Below are 24,007 nucleotides of genomic sequence, written 5' to 3'. Positions count from 1 at the left end.
ACTTTGGTGGTCTCAGAATCTGCGGGCAAATACCACAGCCTTGAAAAAAAGCTTGCATGTGAATTTTCAGTCAAACTTTTGGTCAAATACACCTAAAACAATGTCTAGAATGTGAAATGTTGGTATAATGGTGCTACTTGAAGCCTGAAAACGATCGCCCATAGAAAAAAAAACGAGCAAACAGCAGTAGCAGACGTCCTGACTGGATTCTACGTTAGCATAGATCCCTCCAGAGTTTTGTGCACACGGTTTAGGTAAAAATGAAAAAGGTTGAGGTTTTACATTTAGTTCAGTATTACCTGTTGCCTGTGTCTTTGTCTTTTGGGAAAATACTTTACACAAGTAATGGCTCAAAGAGGATTTCTTTTTTTTTTTTTTACTGTGCTGCAATTTTTTACTGGATTATTTGTGCCATTAATTAGTGTCAACTAATTTTTATTTGATCTCCACACAGGATATGCTTGTGAAGATGGAATATGGGGGAGAGCAGAAGTGCGTTGAAGTTCCACAAAGAGATGAATGAAGGACATGCATATTGTATTGAAGAAATAAGTGATGAGAATGCTGTTATTTGCATTTACCATGTCAGACCTTTTGATAAACAAAATTCTAATGAAAGTGAGAACATGTATACTGTTACATCTTTCAGAAAATGTTTTGAAATTGTGGTGCACAGTTCAGAATAAATGTTTTTCAAAAACCATTGCATCTTGTATAGGATAAAGGTCTAGTCATCTCTTAGTTTACTCAGATTGCACAGAGTGTATATTTGTTAATAATTTGAATCATTTTGGATAAGGATAAGTGTAAGATAATGGGGAATTTCAGTTTTTACTTTATAATTTGTTTAGCGTAAGATTTACAGTTAAATTGTATTTTTTCTTGCCTTATTTAATTTTTACGTACTGTTCCTTTAACACACGGTAACTGTGCACGGGGGGAGGGTTCGCGACAGGCAGTGTAGAGCTACGGGGGCTTTAACTAGCTGTGGAGAAAAACAGTTTCTTACCGTGTTTGCAGTGTACTGGAACATTCAAATGGATCACTGTATTTCAAAACTGTGGAAATAAATGTTTGCCTGTTTGTTTTTCGACAAGCGGACTTTGTGGATTATGCTCAACTGCACTAAGACACGCGTACGGCCCGACTACCAGCTAGTGCTTCCGCGGTGATACATCTTTTTAGTAAATGTTTATTTCCAAAAGAAATTTCTAGAAGTTCAGAACAGTAAAATTCCCACTTTTTAGAATGAATTAGAAGATAACTCTTACGTAGTTAAACTAAAATACTCTTTGAGAGTTAATATATAAACTCTTAACACCAAGTGTTAAATTATCAACTCCAGACAGATTTGGTGTTTAACACTAAATCAGAATTAACGTACCAACTCTCCAAAAAGAGTTAAATTAACACTCTCTGGTGTGGACCCCTATAGACACTTTAATAGTGTTGAAATCAAATCCGACAGTGTTAATTTGGACATGCAGGATTTGCTGTGTTCTCAGCCAGAAAAGGGTGTAGTGTCCATTCCAGGTCAGAGACAAGTTACTGCCCCAAGTAGAAGAATTTAGGTGTCTGGGGGCGTTGTTCATGAGTGAGCAGTGTGTGACTGTAAGATTGACAGATAGATTGGGACTGCAGCTGTAGTGAAAAAAAAAAACAAAGCTCTTGATTTACCTGTTGATCTATGTCCCTACACTTACCTATGGCCACAAGCTTGTTGTAGTGACCTAAAGAAGAGACTGCAGCTACAAGTGGTGGAAATGAGCTTTCTCCAAAGGGTGGCTGACCTCCCTTAGAGATGGGGTGAGGGGCATAGCTGTCCAAGAGAGGCTCAGAGTAGAGCCATTACACCTCCATATCAAAAGGAATCAGCTGAGGTGATTTAGGCATCTCGCAAGGATGATTCCTGGGCATGGTGTTTCAGGCATGTTCAATGAGAGGAGGCCCTGGCACAGACTCAGGACATGCTGCAGAGGTCTCGGCTGGTCTAGGAACACCTCGCGTTTCCCTCAAATGAGTTGGAGGAGGTGACTATGAAAAAGGAGGCTGCTACCCTGCGACTCTGTCTCCGCAGGGGAAGAAAATTGAAGAACACTTCTTTCTTTCTTTTTTTGGTTTTGCTAAGATGTATTTAACATGTATGTCCATAAGATTCATTAATTGAAGTCTGCTTTGTGCTGTTCTGGATTGTTGTGGCCTATATTCTGCCTGTCTGATATCTGTCAGAAGGTGTTTTTCACCTGCACAATGAGAATTAAATTTTTTCTGAAGTGCAATCCAGGCACTCCTTCATAAGCAGAAGCTTTAGGTAGTGTCAGTAAATATCCAGCATCTTGTTGATCACTCACCACCTTTCAGACAGGCCACAATACTGGGCACTGCTCTGTTTGATCTGATGTATCCACAAGGGACTGTAATTTCTCCATTACTGTTCAACTTGTACACCTCAGACTTTGAGTACAACTCATGGTCATGCCACCCTTAGAAATAGTATGACTGTTCTGCAAGGTGGCCCCACAGTGGATGATTTTGTGGAGTGGTCTGAGAGATGGTGATATACTTCAGGAAACAGCTGCATGGCCTGTATAGATCATAAGACAGAGGCTGTATACAAGTCGGAGATGAAAATGCTTATCTCCTTAGGAACCTAAATGTGGTGGGGCGTGGCTTGCGGTGCCGTGCAGGGAGGGCGGACGCACCTGCATGGCATCCGCAATCATGCCCCACCTACTTAAATACTGTAGTGGGTCCTGCGTGTGGTTGTTGTGGTTGGTACGTTGAGCTGGCAGCGGGAGAGCTGCAGCTCTGTGTGTATTGTGGACAGCAACCGTCAAGTATTAATAAAGAATGATTAAAATACCACTGGGTCTGCCGTGGTCATTTACACTAAGATTCTTCAATGTGTGTAGCAAAATGTTGGAGCACTATACATAACTTACTGGAAAAGCAATGGTGCACTTTCTCTGATAGACTGGTTTACCTCCATTGACGCAAGGACAGACACTGGAACGCTTTCATACATAAGTTTTATTCCCATTTATTTTTCACCTTACAATATTATTATTATTATTACTACTAGTACCAGTAGTAGTAGTAGTATTAATAGTACTATTTCAACTTACAAAGAATTTTCCCACATAGGGTAATAAAGTATTTCTTGCCTTAATTTTATCTTACATTAGCTGGCATCTAACTACAGTCATCTCTAAAGCTACCATTTTAAGAGTGCATACTATACAAAAGTAGGCTGTAAACAGTGATAATAACAAATCACGGTACATCCAACTGTACTTGTGAAAGGTAAGCTGTGAAATGGTTAAAGGTTTGTCTATCTGCAAGTGAAGGTTCAGATTAGTTGAAATGTGACAAACTTGACAGTCAATTATTACTTCTACACATATACGGATGCCATACACAATGCATTGTTTTATTTTTGCATTTTGTGTATAAGCAGAATAAGGCTGAGGGGGAAAGTGGCAGATGGTGCGGACATCATTATGGCACAGTGGCTTCATTTGGCCTTTATATTTTGACTCAAATGGAAAGTAGAGCTTTCACAGAATAATGTAAAGAAATCTTATCTTCCTTTCCACTGATGAGTCTTCTGGGGGTTCGGCCCCATTAGATCCTGTTAATGGCTCATATTATGTGTCATTATAGGCATATTTGCAGTGCCTTTTCTGCACCCTGTACTTCATGGATCCTCTTGTCCCAGTATTGTAAATCCATCTAACAAGATCTAAAAATAAAAGTTTAATGTGTTTAGGCAGAGGACTGTCCCTCCATGAGGCCTGGTTCTCCTGGATGTTTCTTCTTGTTAAAAATGAGTTTTTCCTTCACAACATTGCCAAGTGCTTCTTCATAAAGAGTGACCTAATTGTTGGACAATTATTGTAGAATCTTTACCTTACCATATAAAGCACCTTGAAGTGACTTCAGTTGGTGCTTTATAAATAAAACTGAATTGAATGAAAGAATCCATCACCCACGCAAAGGTGGGCTGACCTTTGTCACCGATTCGGTTGGTAATTTTTACGGACAGAATTTCTAGATGTAGCCATGTGGTGGAAGGCTTTCACTTTGGTGGTCTCAGAATCTCATCTCTGCTTTTAGCAGATGATGTGGTTCTGTTGGCTTCACTGGGTGATGGCCTCCAGCTTGCACTGGAACGGTTCAGTGGGAATCAGCACCTCCAGATCTGAGGCCATGGTCCTCAGCCAGAAAAGGGTGGAGTGCCCACTCCAGGTCAGGGATGAGTTCCTGCCCCAAGTGGAGGAGTTTAAGTATCTCAGGGTCTTGTTCACGTGTAACAGGAGAATGGACCGGGGGATCGACAGATGGATTGGGGCTGCGGCTGCAGATGCTGTCTGTCAAGATGTTTGACAGATGATGTCTGTCGTGGTGAAGAGAGAGTGTAAAAGTGAAGTTCTCAATTTAACGGTTGATCTACGTCTCCACCCTCACCTATGGTCATGTCTCACCACGAGGAGGCACCGGGGCAGACCCATGACATGGTGGAGAGATTATACAGCTGGCCTGGGAACGCCTTGGTGTTCCCCCAGACAAGCTGGAGGAGGTGGGAGAGGGAGGTCTGGGCTTCTCTGTTTAGGCTGCCTCCCCCGACACCCAGATGAGCAGAAGAAAATGGGTGGCTGAATCAAAGAGTTGTTTAGCTGTTTCTGTATCTGTGCCATATAGATTTGTTTTTCTTTGCTTAGCATCTGTTTGAGCATCCGTGACCATACAGCAAAGTCCCACTGAGACATTCCAGTGATGAAGACAACTTAATAAATAAAATCACCACAACAAATAAATTTACAAACTTATGTACACAAGTGCAGTGCTGGAAAGAAGGTGGAATGTTATACAACAATGTAGTTGCATGTCATATTTAGTAGCTTTTGTGTCAAGTGGTTCCTCATCTCTGTGTTTGTCAGTTCTTGCTGGGCACTTTTTGCCTCTGAATTTTGAACTTAGGGACAAACCTCTTATTTTCTGTACTGCTCAAACGTCTCTTTTAGTATTGTGAACCATTAAAAACCCATGAAATGCTGTACAAAAATAATGCATTTTTTACTCATAGTCTCCCTACATTGTACATATTCCATCCAAGTACAAATTGGCTGAATGTGTCGGTAAGTGGTGCGTTGAATTGTCTATTTCAGGTCTGCCCAGGCGGTCTTTGCAGAGTGCTTATTTTACATGTCATCCAGTGTGCTTTTACAGATCATTGTTTGCGAATGGAATGAACCTCCTCCTGAGTACTTGTCATTTGTAGTGTGAAAAGCTCTTATCTGGTGCCCAGCAAGACTCTAGAAAGACAGACAATTACTGGCAAGAGAGTGGCAGCAAACAAGAGATGAAACAGGGGAAGACAGAAGAGGCTACTTAAGCACAAATGGTGGGGTTGACAATGCAGGGAAAAGGAGCACAGAAAAGACAAAACAAAAAAGCAGCGTGTTTGTTTTGTAGTGGAATAATTTTGAGACAGATGTGTTGATGAAAGAAAAGTAATGGAGAAGAGAAGAAAATACATTTTGAACAGATAGACTGCAGGTAAGAGTGGTAGACATGGGAGCAGAGAGCAATACAGAAACTCCCTTAATACTTCAACTACAAAAACTGTATGTGACAAAAAACTGCAGGTTTGAAAATATCGTATAGATCAGCTTAAAATGGCTGAGGATGCAATGAGATACACATGATTATTAAACTTTAAATGTCTGTCATTTTTGAAAACTTTTTAAAGGTCATGTCATTAGTTTTCAGTTCTAACCATTTGTTAAGTCTAATTGTTGAATGTTGTCATTATGTTCTTAAATTTGTACAGTCTTGGTTTAAGCAGTAGGATCAAGACATTCCTTTGATCCTGAGCACCTCTCCAGCCACTCTGTGCTGGGGGAGGTTTTATGCAGAAACATCCTATCTGAAAGATCTGTTTCTTGTGATGTTGCTTCCTGCTTTTATGACCCTTTTGGTCAGCAGGAGGTCTCTCACACACACACACGCACACACACACACACACACACACACACACACACACACACACACACACACTTTCTTGCACATGCATACACGTGCACACACATACACACACATAGTGCCTTGTCTTTGTAACCAAGGGGGGTTTACGGAGGGAGGTGCTGTGATGTGTATTGTGTGAACTGTAACAGTTTGTCAATAAATAGCTGCGAGGGAAGCTGCTCTTTGAAGGATTTTGGGCATGAGACAGGTTAGGAGCGTGAGCTCCAAGAGCTGGTTCTTGACCAAAGACTTCCCTTGCTAGCAAGTAAAAGATGTTTGTCTTGTTTTTGTCGTTAACGAGAATAAGTTTTGTGGAAACACAGACCCAACATTTATTTGGTCCTTCGAGCCGGATTTGAACCAGCGACCTAAGGACCCAATAAATGTTGGGTCTGTGTTTCCACAAGCCCCGCTGGTTTAGAAACTTATTCTCGTTAACGACAAAAACAAGATGAACATCTTTTACTTGCTAGCAAGGGAAGTCTTTGGTCAAGAACCAAAGTTGGAAAAACTAAATGAATACATTTTTCTTCATGTAAGCATTTTGAAATGAACTTGAAGTGATTCTGATAATATTTTTGGGGGTATGAAAATATCTAATAGCAACAGGTAAAAGGAAATACCAACTGAGATTAAAACAAATTGAAGTCTTATCGTGTCTTGTGGTACATTCTCTTTATTGCTATATAAGCCCCTTTTCCAAGTGCCTACTTGGATCGACTCGCCACAAATCAACTCGGATCAACTGGTTTTCCATTACAATTTAGGACCTCCTGATGTGCATGGTCGTTGGTTGTTGCAACGTGTCTGAGTTCTGTGACGTAATTAACATGCGACACAAACACTACAACAAAGGTGGACAAGAATCATTGTCCTTGGTCCTCCTTGGTCTGTGGTTTTTCGCCAGTCTTGGGGAACAAGCATTGTTCTTTGTAGCTATTTCAATCAAAAATGGCAGGTTTGATTCAGACACTCTCATGACTCATCTAGTGACGCTACTGAACAGTCAATCAGTGGAATGCAATCTGACGACGTAACATTTTAGTACCTGCTCGGATTGCTTGGAAGCCCGGCCGAGCGGGTACTAAAAAAGTACCTGTTACCAGGTACTAAGACCTAACGGAAAACACTGTGGCAAACCGTGATGAGTCGATCCGAGTAAGTACTAATGGAAAAGGGGCTATAGGGTGTAACTATCTTTATCCTTGCCTCTGTCCATTCCCAACCACTTAATTTTGTAAAAAAACGGCCAACTCTTTCAGGTTTTTGTGGTTTTTCCATCTTACCAGATGCAGCTTTCTGCACCATCTTTGCAGCGTCCTCATATTTGTTACCACACTTTATGTGTTGAAGTACAATTTCACTAACTCATCTTTTGTGGAGGGTATAGTAGCCGAAGCAGAAACAACAAAATTTAGACTTTTGACTGGTACAACCTTTTCCTTTTTTCACTCTCTCTCATACACTGTGTTTGCACAGACATGGAAGCAGCTGCCTGTACCTGTTCATCTGCTCTGTGCCACACAGTTACTATATTATAGTATTGCCAACAACTTGTTTAAATCCAAAAAATGCTGCCCCCATTTTGTGATGTTATACAGTCAGTACATGGAAAATATGAGCATTAACAGCTTTAATCTCCACAGTTTATCATCAGTAACATTTATCCCTTTGTTTTAAGAAGTGCCTCCAGCAGTGAGTTTACTGCGGTTGTTCCTGTTTCTATCATTTCTTTCTTCCTTTTTGGGATCTGCATATTGTTGTTGTTGGTAATAAGACCAATGTTTTCTTTATTTTTAATAACTGTTTTCTACTTTTAGCTATTGACTATAATAGTAAGAGTTCAAGACTAATGGTGTATCATGTGAATGTTGTAGAAAGGTTGTGTGAATGTTAAGCTGGTCATTTTGAATTATGATATGTTAATTATTTTGAATTCATTTGTATTTATTTTGCTTTAGAAAGAATGCTTCATGTCATTTTATTTATTTTTGTTTGGGATTAATTTGATATATACGATGTATATGAGTGAATGAGGGAATTGTAGCCCAGAAATAAATGAGCTGCTGAGCTTGAGCTAAACACTGTTCTTTCTATAAATCAACAGTTTTTTTTTAATATAATTGGCTATACAGTGCTCCCAAGCCTGTGGGCCACTTGGTGCCAGTCCAGGAATTGTAATTATGCAGTTTGCCCCTTTTTTTCTGTTTTGCGAGCATTTTTTTGTACTATACAATGAGTAAAAAACATTTTTGTTATTTGTTCCAACGTGTAGCCTGAACACATATTTCCTAGTGGCACTGTAATGTATTTCTGTACTAAATTCAGTAATTTACACAGTTCTAGTTCTTTGACCCAGTGTTTAGTGTTGTTAGTCTTTTGAATATTAATGTGTTATTGTTTTCTTTTTGAGAAATGGATTCTTGATTTATTTCTCAAAAAGAAAACAATAATTTAGTTTTGAGAAATTCAAAGGGTGTACCCCGCCTCTCGCCCTATGACTGGGATAGGCTCCAGCACCCCCCGCGACCCTGAAAAGGATAAGCGGAAGCGAATGAATGGATGGATGGATGGATTCTTGATTTATTTTTGCCTTTATTTTGTGATTTCATTCAATGTCTACTTGTGTCTAGTATTTCCCAGAGCTTTCTAGTTTAGTGATTAATGTTTATCAGTGCTTCTGTTTGTTTTTGGGCTCAGGCTGTCTTGGTCTTGCCTCTGTGTGCACCCTAGCATCCCGTCTATGTAGTCTTTGCTCCATGTTTGTTTGCCTTGTGTTTCCCCAGCCCAGCCATGTCCACATGTCTGTTTGGTCCCTCTGTAGCCTGTCTCTGTAGTTTGTCTTGTTTCCCGTCAATCATGTCTCTGTGTTTATTTTTGTCTTTGGTCTATTTTATTGTGATAGCCTCTCATTTCGTGTGTGCTATGTTCAATTCAATTCAATTCAATTCAATTTCATTTATATAGCGCCAAATCACAACAAAAGTCACCTCAAGGCGCTTCATACAGAGAAAAACCCAACAATCATATGACCCCCTATGAGCAAGCACTTTGGCGACAGTGGGAAGGAAAAACTCCCTTTAAACAGAAAGAAACCTCCGGCAGAACCAGGCTCAGGGAGGGGCAGGGCCATCTGCTGTGACCGGTTGGGGTGAGAGAAGGAAGACAGGATAAAAGACATGCTGTGGAAGAGAGACAGAGGTTAATAACAGATATGATTCAATGCAGAGAGGTCTATTAATACATAGTGAGTGAGAAAGGTGACTGGAAAGGAAAAACTCAATGCATCATGGGAATCCCCCGGCAGCCTACGTCTATTGCAGCATAACTAAGGGAGGATTCAGGGTCACCTGGTCCAGCCCTAACTATATGCTTTAGCAAAAAGGAAAGTTTGAAGCCTAATCTTAAAAGTAGAGATAGTGTCTGTCTCCCGAATCCAAACTGGAAGCTGGTTCCACAGAAGAGGGGCCTGAAAACTGAAGGCTCTGCCTCCCATTCTACTTTTAAATACTCTAGGAACAACAAGTAGGCCTGCAGTGTGAGAGCGAAGTGCTCTAATAGGGTGATATGGTACTACAAGGTCATTAAGATAAGATGGGGCCTGATTATTTAAGACCTTGTATGTGAGGAGCAGGATTTTGAATTCTGGATTTAACAGGAAGCCAATGAAGGGAAGCCAAAAGAGGAGAAATCTGCTCTCTCTTTCTAGTCCCTGTCAGGACTCTTGCTGCAGTATTTTGGATTAGCTGAAGGCTTTTCAGCGAGTTTTTTGGACATCCTGATAATAATGAATTACAGTCGTCCAGCCTGGAAGTAATAAATGCATGAACTAGTTTTTCAGCGTCACTCTGAGACAGAATATTTCTAACTTTGGAGATGTTGCACAAATGGAAGAAAGCAGTCTTACATATGTGTTTAATATGTGCGTTGAAGGACATGTCCTGGTCAAAGATGACTCCAAGGTTCCTCACAGCATTACTGGAGGCCAAGGTAATGCCATCCAGAGTAAGAATCTGGTTAGATACCATATTTCTAAGATTTTCAGGGCCGAGTACAATAACCTCAGTTTGATCTGAATTAAGAAGCAGAAAGTTAGCAGCCATCCAGGTCTTTATGTCTTTAAGACATTCCTGCAGTTTAACTAATTGGTGTGTGTTATCTGGCTTCATGGACAGATAGAGCTGGGTGTCATCTACATAGCAGTGAAAATGTATGCTATGTCTTCTAATGATGCTGCCTAAGGGAAGCATGTATAATGTAAACACTGAACCCTGTGGAACTCCATAATTAACCTCAGTGTGTGAAGAGGACTCTCCATTTACATGCACAAACTGGAGTCTATTAGACAGATATGATACAAACCACTGCAGTGCAGTACCTGTAATACCTACATCGTGTTCTAATCACTCTAATAGGATATTATGGTCAACAGTATCGAATGCTGCACTAAGGTCTAGCAGGACAAGCACAGAGATGAGTCCACTGTCAGAGGCCATAAGAAGATAATTTGTAACCTTCACTAAAGCTGTTTCTGTGCTGTGATGAGCTCTGAAACCTGACTGAAGCTCTTCAAATAAGCCATTCCTCTGCAGATGATCTTTTAGCTGTTTGACAACTACTCTTTCAAGGATTTTTGATATGAAAGGAAGGTTGGAGATTGGCCTATAATTAGCTACGACTGCTGGGTCTAGAGATGCTTTTTGAGTAAAGGTTTAACTACAGCCACCTTGAAGGCCTGTGGTACATAGCTGATTATTAAAGATAGGTTGATCATATTTAAGATCGAAGAATTAATTAATGGCAGGACTTCTTTGAGCAGTTTTGTAGGAATGGAGTCTAAAAGACATGTTGATGGTTTGGAGGAAGTTCAGTTCAGTTTTGCTTCCTGCTCCTTGTCACTCAGATTATATTCAGCTGTGTTTCCCAGGTGTGTCCTCTCTGCCCTGATTCCCTCTTTTATCTACTGTTCATTGCCAAGTTGTTGTCATTTAATCCCCTTCGGCATTGTGCTTTGTGTTTCTGCAGTAGTGTTTAATTCCTAGTTTCTAGTTCTAAGTTTGTGGTATATGCCTTCCATGCCATCGTTTTGTATTTTGTATTTAGTTTCCTGTGACGTTCACGCTTGTCTCCAGAGTCCTGCACTTGGGTCCAACTTCCTGCTTCTGCACAGCAAGCTAATGACAATTTAAACTTTTTATTGCCTTTTAAAATCTGTTTTGCTTTGATGATTTTAAAGTGTCCTGTTTTATTCATTTGTAATGCTGTTGTTGTAGTTGAGATACTGCTGTAGGAAAAAAATATTCCAAATATGTGATAAATGTAAGCAATAAGTATCTCTTACCTTTTGATAATGAAAAACACACACCCAGTCTGTGATGGCTACAGCTACTCACAGATATCCCACATTTGAGAGAGAAGCTTACAAAAAGACTAGTAGACTGACAAACACTACATATCCACCAGTGCAAACTATACAAAGATAAGTGTACGCAGAAATTCAATGCTAAGTTGACCATGTCCAAAAAAGTCTGCAAGATTCTGACTGATCCTGACACTGATCCCACATTTTGACTGGGACCAGCCTCTCCCACTGACACAAAGCAGACAAACAGAGCACATCTGATTCCACATAACAAGAGTAATCCCATCACTTCAGATACAAATATAAACATACACACACACACACTGGGATTTTGAAAATAGTGTTTAGGTGATAACCATGTTTTTGGAGAAAAAGTTACTGTCTCTAACAACAGTCGAAATATATATACAACATACAGATATGGGGTATAATTTAAAAAAAAAATAATAATAATAATAATAATTTGGTGGCTGTAGGTCAGGAGAGCAGATCATCTAGACTGAATAAGTTCATACATGAAACATAATAATGTCATGGCATATTAATGTGATATGACAATTAACATGTAAAATAAAACACAAATAAATTAGTAACTGCAGAGTTCCAAACTTCCTTTGAGGAGTTTCATGCCATGGGTTTCCATGACCAATCACCTCCCATATGTGTAATATGTAAGTGGCCCAATACTTTTATCCATGTAGTGCCGGGCTGGGCAAGTAATTTTCCGAAAGGGCCACATGAGAAAATTGGAGCTGTTGTGGAAGGCTGTACCAATAAACTGAACTCAATTCTGCAGAATATCAATTTTATTGCTTTATAGGCTTATAGGTTCTTCACAAATGTCTCAGTTCCTAATGATTGCCCTTCAGAAAATGAACTGCCTGCCCTCTGATACGGTGTATCTGGTAGTGTCTCGGTTGCAGAACATTGTTGACTAATAAGCATATACATGGAGTGTGTACTCAGTGGAAGCTTCAAAAGCCTTTAAAGTTTCTCAGGAGCAACTTTCTAAGTGTAAAATCATGGCTGGATAGTGTATAGAACTCTAAACACTTTGTTAACACTGGGCAGGGGGCAGGGATAGCTCAGTAGGTAAAGTGGTCGCCCCATGATCGGAAGGTCGGCGGTTCGAATCCACTTAACGGCTACCCTGAGGTACCCCTGAGCAAGGTACCGTCCCTACACACTGCTCCCCGGGCGCCTGCTTAGTGGGCTGCCCACTGCTTCACTGAGTGAATGGGTCAAATGCAGAGAAAAACAAGTAATTTCCCCATGGGGATCAATAAAGTATCCATTATTATTATTAAATATCCACAGCATGGAAGATAATTCAGAGAGAATTTATCCTTCATCAAACAGTGCTTCTAACTTCAGAACCTGCCAAGGTTCAGATGATTTTTGTCTTATTATGTGGTGATATGTAATACCAAAGAGGGTCTTTATCACTTTGTCATGATTTTGGTTTTAGACTCAGGGTTTTGAATTCTGGACTTGTTTATTTTTAAATATTCACAGTTTGAATCTTGAAAAGCTTATTGTATAAAATGTTTATCTTTATATATTTTTAAACATGTCCGGGTACTCCAGCTTCATCCCACCATCCAAAGACATGCACTTTGTGGGGATAGGTTAACTGATTAATCTAAATTGCCCATAGGTGTGACTGCGGGAGTGAATGTGAGTGCAAATGGTTGCCTGTCTCTGTGTGTTAGCCCTGCGACAGACTGGCGACTTGTCCAGGGTGTACCCTGCCTCTCGCCCTATGACAGCTGGAATAGGCTCCAGCGCCCCCCGCAACCCTGAAAAGGATAAGCGGATGCGAATGGATGGATGGATATTTTTAAACATTTACAGACTTTAATTCTTAGTTCCAGTTGCTCCAGTTTGTATGTAAGTTTATTTGATTTTTTATTTATTTATTCCTCTCTGTCTTGTTTTGGGGCTCTTATATTCTTGAAGTTTATATTATTGTTTTTTTATGAACGTTAGCCAATAAACTACTTGTCTTCTGTTTACTTGATTTTCCCTGTCTAGGTCTGGTTGACTGTATCCATGGCCATGATTGCCACAGGACACCTTATGAGTAATGGGAAGAAGCAGGCAACGTCTGACAAGACAACATAATGCTATATCAGTCAAGTTAGCAGTCTGAATTTCTGACAGGTAAGTGAATCACCTGTAATTAACCTCAAGTGCCTTGATTTTATCCCTATAGATACACAAGAAGGTTATATATATTGTGCGTGTGTGTGTTAAAACAAAATTCTGATATCTGAACATACTGATAAAATGTAATAAATTCAAAATTAAATAAAAAAAATGTATATTATATTGAAAAATTATAAATATTATAATCGTATCCATCATAAATATTATATTTTTATTATATTTTTGTGCAAACGAGGCTTTGCTATAAGAAGTTGAAACTGAAACACAGGGGAGGCCAGAGAAAAGTTCCAGTTGGCTGTCAAAGGAAAGCCTCGACTGTCTGGGTTGTTTCAGCATTGTCTCATCTTACTGGTGTATGCATGATGCAGCTCATTTTCCCAGACACACACACATGCACTTGCCTGTCTCCAGAAGCATAGTATTATTGTATTGTATTATTGATAGAGAAGCAGTCAGAGAGTGATGTTTTGCACTGGAGCTGAATAAATCAACACCATGAATAAATCACCAAATCAAACCATATTTACAACCAGGGAAAGGCCATCAACCTTATCCTGTATCATTCACACAATCTCTGTTTTTCCTCCTCGTCTTTTCTTATTAATTACCTTTCGCATCTCTTCGGTTTCTTTGTATTCCTGTCTACCAATTACTCTTCTATTTGGTCTCTTAGAGTGATATTACATCTGCAATAATGTTACCAACTTAACAAATTATAATCATCCAGCACTAAATGATTTCATGAGCTGATTTCTTCCATTAGGTTGAAATCCATTTTCTGTAAAAAAAGTAAAAGTAAATTAAAAATGTGTGTGTAAAAACGCCTGACACACTTTTTAATTACATTTTTGCTTTCCCCAGTGCAAGGAGCTCATCCTGTACATGTAGCATGCCTTTTGCTTTCCAGGGATTTGAACTGTGGTTATCACATTGTGTCTGAGAATCATACCTTTAGACCAATGAAGCAATGCAAAATTGATAAAAATAGAAAACTCGATTTTTAGATAGATGTCAAATTTCTCGTGAGATTGTGTCTTTATTTGCTTCATTTTAGTTCAAGATTTAATAGATCAAAAGCTACTATGATCAGTTCAGTTTCACTCATGACGGCAAAGCCACTCAGAAGCACCAGCACACAAAAATAAATGCAAACAACTCTGCTGCCCACCAAAGATACTCTTAAGTGCTTCCTTTTTCCAGCTTTTTAAAAACCACCTCCACTTGGGATGGAATTTGTCACTAGGCAACAAAGAAGGTAACAAAAAGGTAAACTTTGTCTTTTAATAATGAGTATATGCTGCCATTCATAGACTGTTTTGTTGTGTTTGTTGATTTTGGGATGAACTTTTTAAGTGTTAGTCTTTTCTACAATGCCAGTGCCCTTTAAAAATACCATCCAATATTTCTTTCTTAATAGGAACATTTGATTTATTTAGCATGTATATAAAACATAACAGGTCGTGAATGATGCTTTTTAAAGATGACTTTACATATACCATTTGGCCTGTTCCATCAGCCTATGAACTTCTACACTGATGGAAAAAATTAATTAAATCACTGAATCAATGCTTAGGAATTTAAAAAAAAATGTAATTAACAAAACTAATTGAAAACAGGTTGCAGAACAGTCAGAACATTCAGGTCAGAGATTATCAACACAAATAACTGTCAGGGCCGTAAGGTCGGTGTGTGGAGTAGACTCAAAAGCAGACAAAAACCAGGCGTGAAAACAAACTTATTTTAATTTACTTGTTTAATTAAGGCTGAAAAGAACAGAGAACCAAAAAGACAGGATGGAGCTAAAATATAAGTGAACGGGGAAAGCTAAACTAACCTAAACACAAAGAATACAGAACATAAAACCTGGACATGGGAAACACTTGAATATAATAACCTGAAATGTGGCACATGGTGAACGGAGACATAGCGTAAGGAGAACAGATGATCTGACAATAAACAGAAGGAAACTGACACAATAAATCCACACGAGGGTAATTAGGGAGAGTGGAAACACATGGGAACACGGCTGAGATGAATAGACCTAATGACAAACTGCACAAAGGATGTGAGACGGTCAAAGTAAAACGGGAAACACTAAGATGAATGCTAAATCACACAACTTAATCTGGGAGCCGGGAGGAAGGAACACTCATGGAAACTGGAGAGACTGGGAAGACAATGGGGGAGAGACAGAAAGAATGGAACACGGAAAACAGTTGACGGAGACGAAACAAAGAAAGCAAAGGAAAGAGGGACGTGGAGGGAGAGAGAGAGGGACATGACAAGCTGTGGAGCACATGAAAGTACAGACAGGGGAGACAAGAAATAATAAAGAGACAGCAACACAAAAACATGAAATACAAATAACATCAGAAAACAAAAGGGAACTAAAACTCAATACTGAATAATAGAAAACTAAAACATTACAAAACACAATACACTCAACATGCTGGGTCAAATGACCCAGAACCATGACGAAGATTAAATATTTGGGCTCTGCAGCAATAATGCTGCCGCTCCTCACACAGATATCACTTGAACTTAGAGTAATATTCATTATTAACTGTTATTGTGATTTCTTTTTTGTTAGGGTGGGAGGAAATTTAACCATACTAAAGTGACAATGACAGTGACAGCAGGGGAATAACCTTTGACTGGCTTATCTCCACCTTTAATAAATCGTGACCAAGATGTTCCGTAGAGACAAATATTTTAATTTACTTTAAATATATTTCATGCAGTATCAATCAATTATTTGTCATTATAATGCAATAAACATACATTCTCTATAGATGAATAAATCATCATTCCTTCAAATAAATATTTTTCATTTGAAGGAATGCCAGGAGAACAACTCTAAGGTCTGACACATTACAATAACCTTTGACTGCTTAGTGAAAAAGACATTTATCATACTCAACATTTCATTGGCACATAATAGTTTATGTGAGTGTGAAGATATTTCATCTGTGGTATTCTTCACTCACTAGGACACTCAGAGTGGAACCATTATAACAATGCTTTGGCCACTGTCGCCACTCTGTTTTCTTTGTATTATTGTAGGGTCTATCTTATAATATAAAGTGCCTTTAGGGAACTGTTGTTGTGATTTGGCGCTATAAATAAAATTGAATTGAACTGAATTGAATTGAATCAAATGAGGGAAGGGGGGCACAGCCAGATTAACCTTAGTTACACAGTCACACACTCTAAAGTAGGAAAAACTAAATTATGTTAAGATGCTAAACATGCTTTCTACAATGCAGCAGTAAAGAATTCCGCTTATTCTCTGTTTATCATCCTATTTCACCAAAAATATGTCTCACGTGTGTTGACCCAAACAAAGAAGCCCAGCAGGGCTCATATCAGGGGGAATCAAGCCAAGTTCAAGTCACAGTGGGGATCTTATGAGGAGAATCAGATTGCTGTTCTCAGCTCAGCATGAGGAGAAAGGAACCCGCCTCCCTTCTAGTCCTCACCATCGTTCAAAGGAAGACTATCAGCGGAACTCTACAACAAGTGTAATGCCTTGTTTGTCAGGAGGGGGACTGGGTGATGAAATACTTAAATATATTAAAAGCAGCAGAAATACAGAATTAAATTAAAATTTCTTAAATTTAAAACATGCATCACATTTAAACCTTGGCCTCAGAGTCTCTTATTTGTGTGCTGGGAATTTTAACTGTGAAATGTAACTGCTGTACAGTTAAGGAAATGGTTAACAATAGTCAGTTTACTGGCCACCACTTCTCTGGCTTGATTGGTATTTTCAAATTCAAATTCAAATTTTTATTTGTCACGTACACAGTCATACACAGTACGATATGCAGTGAAATGGTTAGACAACTGCTCGTGACCTAAAGAAAAAAAAGGAAAGGGCTATGAATAAGATAAGAAATAAATATGAAAAATTTAAGTGTAAATTTAACTAGGAAGGAATAAAATATAAAAAATTAAGGTTAAAAATGAAATAACTGTACAACACAAATTAGAATGAAGGGTAAATTTAACTGGGAAAGAATAAGATAAAATATATAAATTAAAGTTGAAAATAAAATAACTGTACAACAAAATACACAATACACAGTATAGAACTATATAAGAATGTATGAAGAAATATAAATAAATAAATATATATATATACACACACACAATAACAGCAGCTGTACAAGTATTAACTGGAAATGAAGAATATAGTGACCAGTGTTGTGCAATCCACATTTGTCTTGTGCAGTGCAAATATGCTTAAAGTGATTTAAGTGATAACAATGTCCAGAATGTCCAGTGTGTGTAAGAACTATATGTGTGGGTCAGTACTGTGTGGTGGTGTGATTGAGAGACCGTATCGCCTGCGGGAAGAAGTTCCTCCTCAGTCTCTCTGTGTTGGTCTTCAGGGAGCGGAATCGCTTTCCTGACCTCAACAGAGAGAACAGTCCGTTGTTGGGATGGCTGAGGTCCTTCACCATCTTCCTGGCCTTGGTCCAGCACCGCCTGCTGTAGATTGAGTGCAGGTCAGGGAGCTCGGAGTGGATGGTGCGCTCAGCTGATCGCACAACCCTCTGTAGAGCTCGTCTGTCCTGCATGGTGCTGTTCCCGAACCAGGTTAAGATGTTTCCCGTCAGGATGCTCTCTATGGTGCACGAGTAAAAGTTCCTGAGCACCTTGGAGGGCAGTTGGAAGTCTCTCAAGCGTCTGAGGTGGTAGAGACGCTGACGGGCCTTTTTCACCACGGTGTTGATGTGACAGGACCATGACAGGTCCTGCGTGATGTGAACTCCGAGGTATTTGAAGCTGTCCACTCTCTCCACTGGGCACTCGTTGATGACGGGGGTCTGGTAGTTCCTCTCCTGCTTAGTGCTGAAGTCCACTATCAGCTCCTTTGTCTTACTGACGTTTAGAAGGAGGTTGTTCCTCTGGCACCAGTTCTCCAGATTCCTAATCTCCTTCAGGTAGGCCGTCTCGTTGTTATCAGAGATCAGGCCCACCACGACGGTGTTGTCAGCAAACTTGATGATGGTGGTGGAGCTGGTAGTGGCCACGCAGTCATATGTGTACAAAGAGTACAGCAGGGGGCTCAGAACACACCCCTGGGGGGCTCCAGTGCTGAGAGTGGTGGAGGCTGAGACATGTCCGCCCATCCTTACTGCCTGTGGTCTGCCAGTTAGGAAGTTGGAGATCCACTGACACATAGATGAGCTGAGTCCCAGATGCTCCAGCTTGGTGGTGAGTGTGGAGGGAATTATGGTGTTAAATGCAGAGCTGTAGTCTATGAAGAGCATTTTAACATAATTCCCCCTTCTAGTGTCCAAGTGAGTGAGTGATGTGTGGAGGAGATGAGAGATGGCATCGTCTGTGGAACGATTTGGACGGTAAGCGAACTGTAGTGGGTCCAGTGTGTCTGGTAGTGAAGAAATGATGAAGTCTCTGACCAGGCGTTCAAAGCACTTCATCACTACTGACGTGAGGGCTACAGGGCGATAGTCATTGAGAGAAGTAGGGTGGGGTTTCTTCGGGACAGGAACAATGATGGACTCTTTGAAGCATGTGGGGATCACCAACTGAGATAAAGAGATGTTGAATATCTCAGTGAACACAGGAGCTAGCTGGTATGCGCAGTCTCTGAGGATACGACCTGGGATGCCGTCTGGTCCTGCTGCTTTCCTGGTGTTCACTCTCTTGAAGGCTCTCCTTACTTCATGCTCGGAGATGACGAGCACGTTTCCAGTGCTGGCAGTATCTTCCTGTCTGCAGTCGTTAGCGCCGCTAGCACTAGCATTGTTGGAGTCCTTAGCTGCAGCCTCGAAGCGAGCATAGAAAGTGTTCAGCTCGTCTGCCAGAGTCACGGCCGCGTTCGTCATACCGGTTGTTGGTGCTTTATAGTCCGTTATTGTCCTTAGTCCCCGCCACAGGCTCCTAGAGTCACTCTGTTGGAGTTGTGACTCTAGTTTCCTCCCGTAGCGCTGCTTCGCCTCTTTCACCGCCCTCCGCACGTTATATGACGTGGCTTTGTACGGGTCCATGTCCCCCGTCATGAGTCCCGTGTTGTAGGCAGCGGTGCGGGATCTCAAAGCGTCGCGGATGGTTTTATCCACCCACGGCTTCTGGTTGGGAAATGTTGCGATAGTCTTTGTCTCCACGGTATCATCCGCTAGTTTCCCGATGAATCCCACAACCGCTTCCGTAAACACATTGACATCATCATCGGAGCTGTTTCTGAACATGCCCCAGTCTGCGTCATCGAGTGCGTCCTTTAACACGGCCACCGATTGATTAGTCCAGCGCGCGATCTTCCTCTGAACCGGAACTTCCTGTTTTAGCCTTTGTTTGTATTTTGGCATGAGGAAGATGGCGGCGTGATCGGATTTGCCAAACGGAGGGTGGGATTGTGCCTTGTAGCCGTCCTTGACCGTAGTGTAGCAGTGGTCCAGTGTCCTTTCACCTCTGGTGGGGCAGGTGATGTGTTGATAAAAGTTCGGCGCTGCGCGTTTGAGGTTGGCACTATTAAAGTCCCCCGTCACAATAAGCGCAGCGTCCCGGTGTTGTGTCTGGTGCTGTGTGAGTGCCTCATGCAGCTCGCATAAGGCGGTGACCGTGTCTGCTTGTGGTGGAATATAAACGGCACTTACAATGGCCGATGTAAATTCCCGAGGTAGATAAAAAGGACGACACATGATGGACAGTAGTTCCAGATTTGGTGTGCAGGAGCATGTGAGAGGAACAACGTTCGCACTGTTGCACCAGTTGTTGTTCACCATTAAACACAGGCCGCCTCCCCTTGACTTCCCCGAGTCCCGTGTCCTGTCCATGCGGTGAACCGAGAAGAACTCGGCCGGCTGGATGGCGTGGTCCGGCACCGCTGGGTTCAGCCATGTCTCGGTGAAGCAGAGGAGATTGCAGTCCCGAATGTCTCTCTGGAACTTTATCCTGGCCCTGAGGTCATCAAGCTTGTTCTCCAGTGACTGGACGTTGGCGAGCAGGATGCTAGGCAGAGGTGTGCAGTGTGCACGAGCTCTCAGCCTGTTCCTGACGCCGGCTCGCTTCCCTCTAGGCAGCCGCCGCTTCCCTTTGTTCTCCCTCAAGATCTCACTCGGCCAGCTCGGATCCGGAGTTAAAAACTTCGAATTGTGAGTACATTGTATACCAATAGAAACAAGAGTGTCACTGTCATACCTAATGTACCCAATGGTGATGATTTTGCCGATTTAGAAACGCTGAAAACTAACTTAAAAAACAAAGACAAAGAAAAAGTGGTCGGAGCAGTCGTGACGGCAGCCGACCTCACCGGCGCCATCTTAAAAAAATGAGGCCCATTCATCTTACAAATGAATGGGCCTAATTTGGCCCATGTATGCTTTGGCAATGTGTCAAATAACTATTCCATTCCAATAAAGCACCCAGTGAACTGATTTAAATGGAAATGAACTGAAAATGCATCCACCAGGAAAAAACAATGGATTGTTGAACTAAGAGGAACCACAAGAAAAGTGGATACAACAAAGTGGCTCTGATCCATAACTATTTGGAACTGATTTTTATGCCCTTTCTCAAGCAACCCTCCCAAGGACCTTTGTCTCCTTCCAGGTCAAGGAAAAATAATAACAATATAAAGACTGTTGTTGTGATTTGGCGCTGTATAAATAAAATTAATATCAATTTTCCAAGCAAACGTTACCAAAATATGTATATATTTTTTAAAAAACAACTCATAAATATATATTTTAGTGGTGACAGACTTTCTGAACCCACCTTATGGTTCTTTCTTTGCTTCTCTGTGTTATTCTCTTCTTGTAAATCTGCTGCATTTTCTTTATTTTAGACATGGTTGAAATTTTAGTGCAGTGCTTCCTACACTGTCGACATTTAAGGGCTGGTCTTACATTTAAATCTCTCTGGACTGTTTTGAGCAGAGGTAATTAATACTACTAAGGGGAACATAAAAAACTTAAGACAGCTTGAATCAGCAGTTGGTCTGCATTGCATTACTTTAGCAAATTGTACCTCTGAGAAAACAAAATGTGTATGGCATTTCTCTTTAGATTAACCAAACAACATGAGAGTGAAACTGTCTTTATCTCTTTCCCCGTCATCCAGCATTTTGACAATTAAGCAGAACTGATACCACATTTCAAAAAAAATGTCATAGATATGAAACCACGTAGGAAACCTTGGATAACTAAGGGTCTTGCAAATGCGTGCAAAAAGAAAAATAATTTATATAGGGAGTATATAATATATAGAACTAAAAATGCGGAAATGAAATATAAACTATATAAAAATAAGTTGGTATTAATATTGAGGAAAGCTAAGAAAGATTACTATAATAAAGTTTTTCAGGAAAACAAAAATAATATTAAGGGCATTTGGAATATTTTTAAAGAGGTATTGGGTAATAAGAACACACCCAAAGTTCGGCCTAATTATTTTATTAATAATAATCAAGTTGTTAAAGATAAGACCGAAGTAGCAAACGAATTCAATTCTTTTTTTGTAAATGTTGGACCTACTTTAGCAAATCTAATCAGGAAAAATGATGATCCAGGAGATGAGGAAGCCTGGATAGGTGATAATAGAATGGTTAATTCCATATTCTTAGCCGATACTACCATAAAAGAAATAGTAGCAATTGTAAAAAATTGTAAAGATAAAAAATCTACTGATTGTGATGGTATAGACATGGTCATAATTAAAAAGACAATAGATTGTATAAGTACTCCTCTTTGTTATATTTTTAATCTTTCGCTACAGTCAGGAGTATTCCCTGACAGAATGAAAGTGGCAAAAGTAATACCATTATATAAATCAGGAGATAAGCATAGTTTTAATAATTATAGGCCAGTGTCTCTTTTATCACAGTTTTCAAAATTGCTAGAAAAACTCTTTGCACAAAGACTTGATAGTTTTATTGAAAAATATCAACTAATACATGAAAACCAATTTGGATTTCGTAAAAATAGGTCAACGGCATTATATATTAATGATATTTGTGACGTATCTAAAAGGTTAAATTCGATTTTATTTGCAGATGACACAAATTTTTATTGCTCTGGAGAGAATTTGAAAGACTTGGTTGAAATTATGACTTCTGAGATGTTAAGAATAAAAAAATGGTTTGATGTAAATAAATTATCTTTGAATCTGACAAAAACGAAATATATGATATTTGGCAATCGTGTAAAGGAGGATAAAGTCATTATGTTTATAGAGGAAGAATTGATTGAAAGAGTTACAGAATTTCGTTTTTTGGGTGTAATAGTGGATGAGAATTTGACATGGAAATCTCATATTGAACATATTAGAAAGAAAATGGTCAAAAGTATTTATATTTTGGGTAGTATAAGAGATTTATTAAATTATAAAACAATGCGTATTTTATATTTTTCTTTGTTTTTTTCATATATCAACTATTGCGTTGAAGTTTGGGGGAATACATATGAGAATACCATAAAACCTTTAAACCTATTACAGAAGAAAGTTATACGAATAATTCATAATGTTAAATATAGAGAACATACAAATAAATTATTTATAGAATCAAAATTATTAAAATTAGGAGATTTAGTGAAATTACGGACATTATTAATTATGTTTAAGGCTAAAAATAATATTTTGCCTTTTAAGTTACAAAGAGTATTTTTGATGTGTTCAAGGGGAGAAGAGAATAGAAGGAAATTTTATTTTAAACATCAGTTAGCCAGGACTACACAAAGATTAATGAGCACAACGGTTAGGGGTATAAGACTGTGGAATTCACTTCATTATAATTTAAAGAATTGTATAAATTTACAATGTTTTAAAAAGTGTTATATGTTTAAAACGATAACTCAGTATGAAGAATGCGAATGAATGTGATGTTGGTTTGGGATTCGACCGGAGAGAAATGTCAATATTAGTTTGTTCCTGATTTTTGGTGCCCACCGGTGATATAAGTTCGATGGTAGATAGGGGGCAGGGTTTAATAAGAATATTTTCTTCTTCCTGCTCCTTTTCACACATGGTTGTTGGGTTTTGTTGACAGAAGATGTGGTTGTTTTGTTTGATTTGTAGTACCAAGTGTGAAATAAATAAAAATGAAATGAAATGAAATGAAATGAACGTGAGAGAATGACAGACTAGTGGAGAAGGAGTTTAGGATAAGAGGGAATGAGTAATAAGGTCTGAAGAGGTAGTCAGCAAGGGACTAAAAGATAAACCTGAGAAGTCTCCAAGGGGAGAAATGAAGGCAGTACAAGAGAAGGAGTGAATATTTGAGAAGGAAAAAGATTCATGAGGGCTTCAATAAAAAGCTTCAGTGAACACAGCACAAACAGACATGCCTCAAGGTCTCTCTCTCTCTCACTCACACACACACACACACACACACACACACACACACACACACACACACACACACACACACACACACACACAGCAGGGTGAGCTGAAATCAAGCATGTTTATTCAGACTCTTCC

Source organism: Diplotaxodon limnothrissa, linkage group LG6, assembly GCF_057381915.1.
Source record: "Diplotaxodon limnothrissa isolate DT_005_m linkage group LG6, D_limnothrissa_male_GT1.1, whole genome shotgun sequence".
Taxonomy (NCBI): Eukaryota; Metazoa; Chordata; class Actinopteri; order Cichliformes; family Cichlidae; genus Diplotaxodon; species Diplotaxodon limnothrissa.
Note: the sequence above shows the minus strand (reverse complement) of the source record.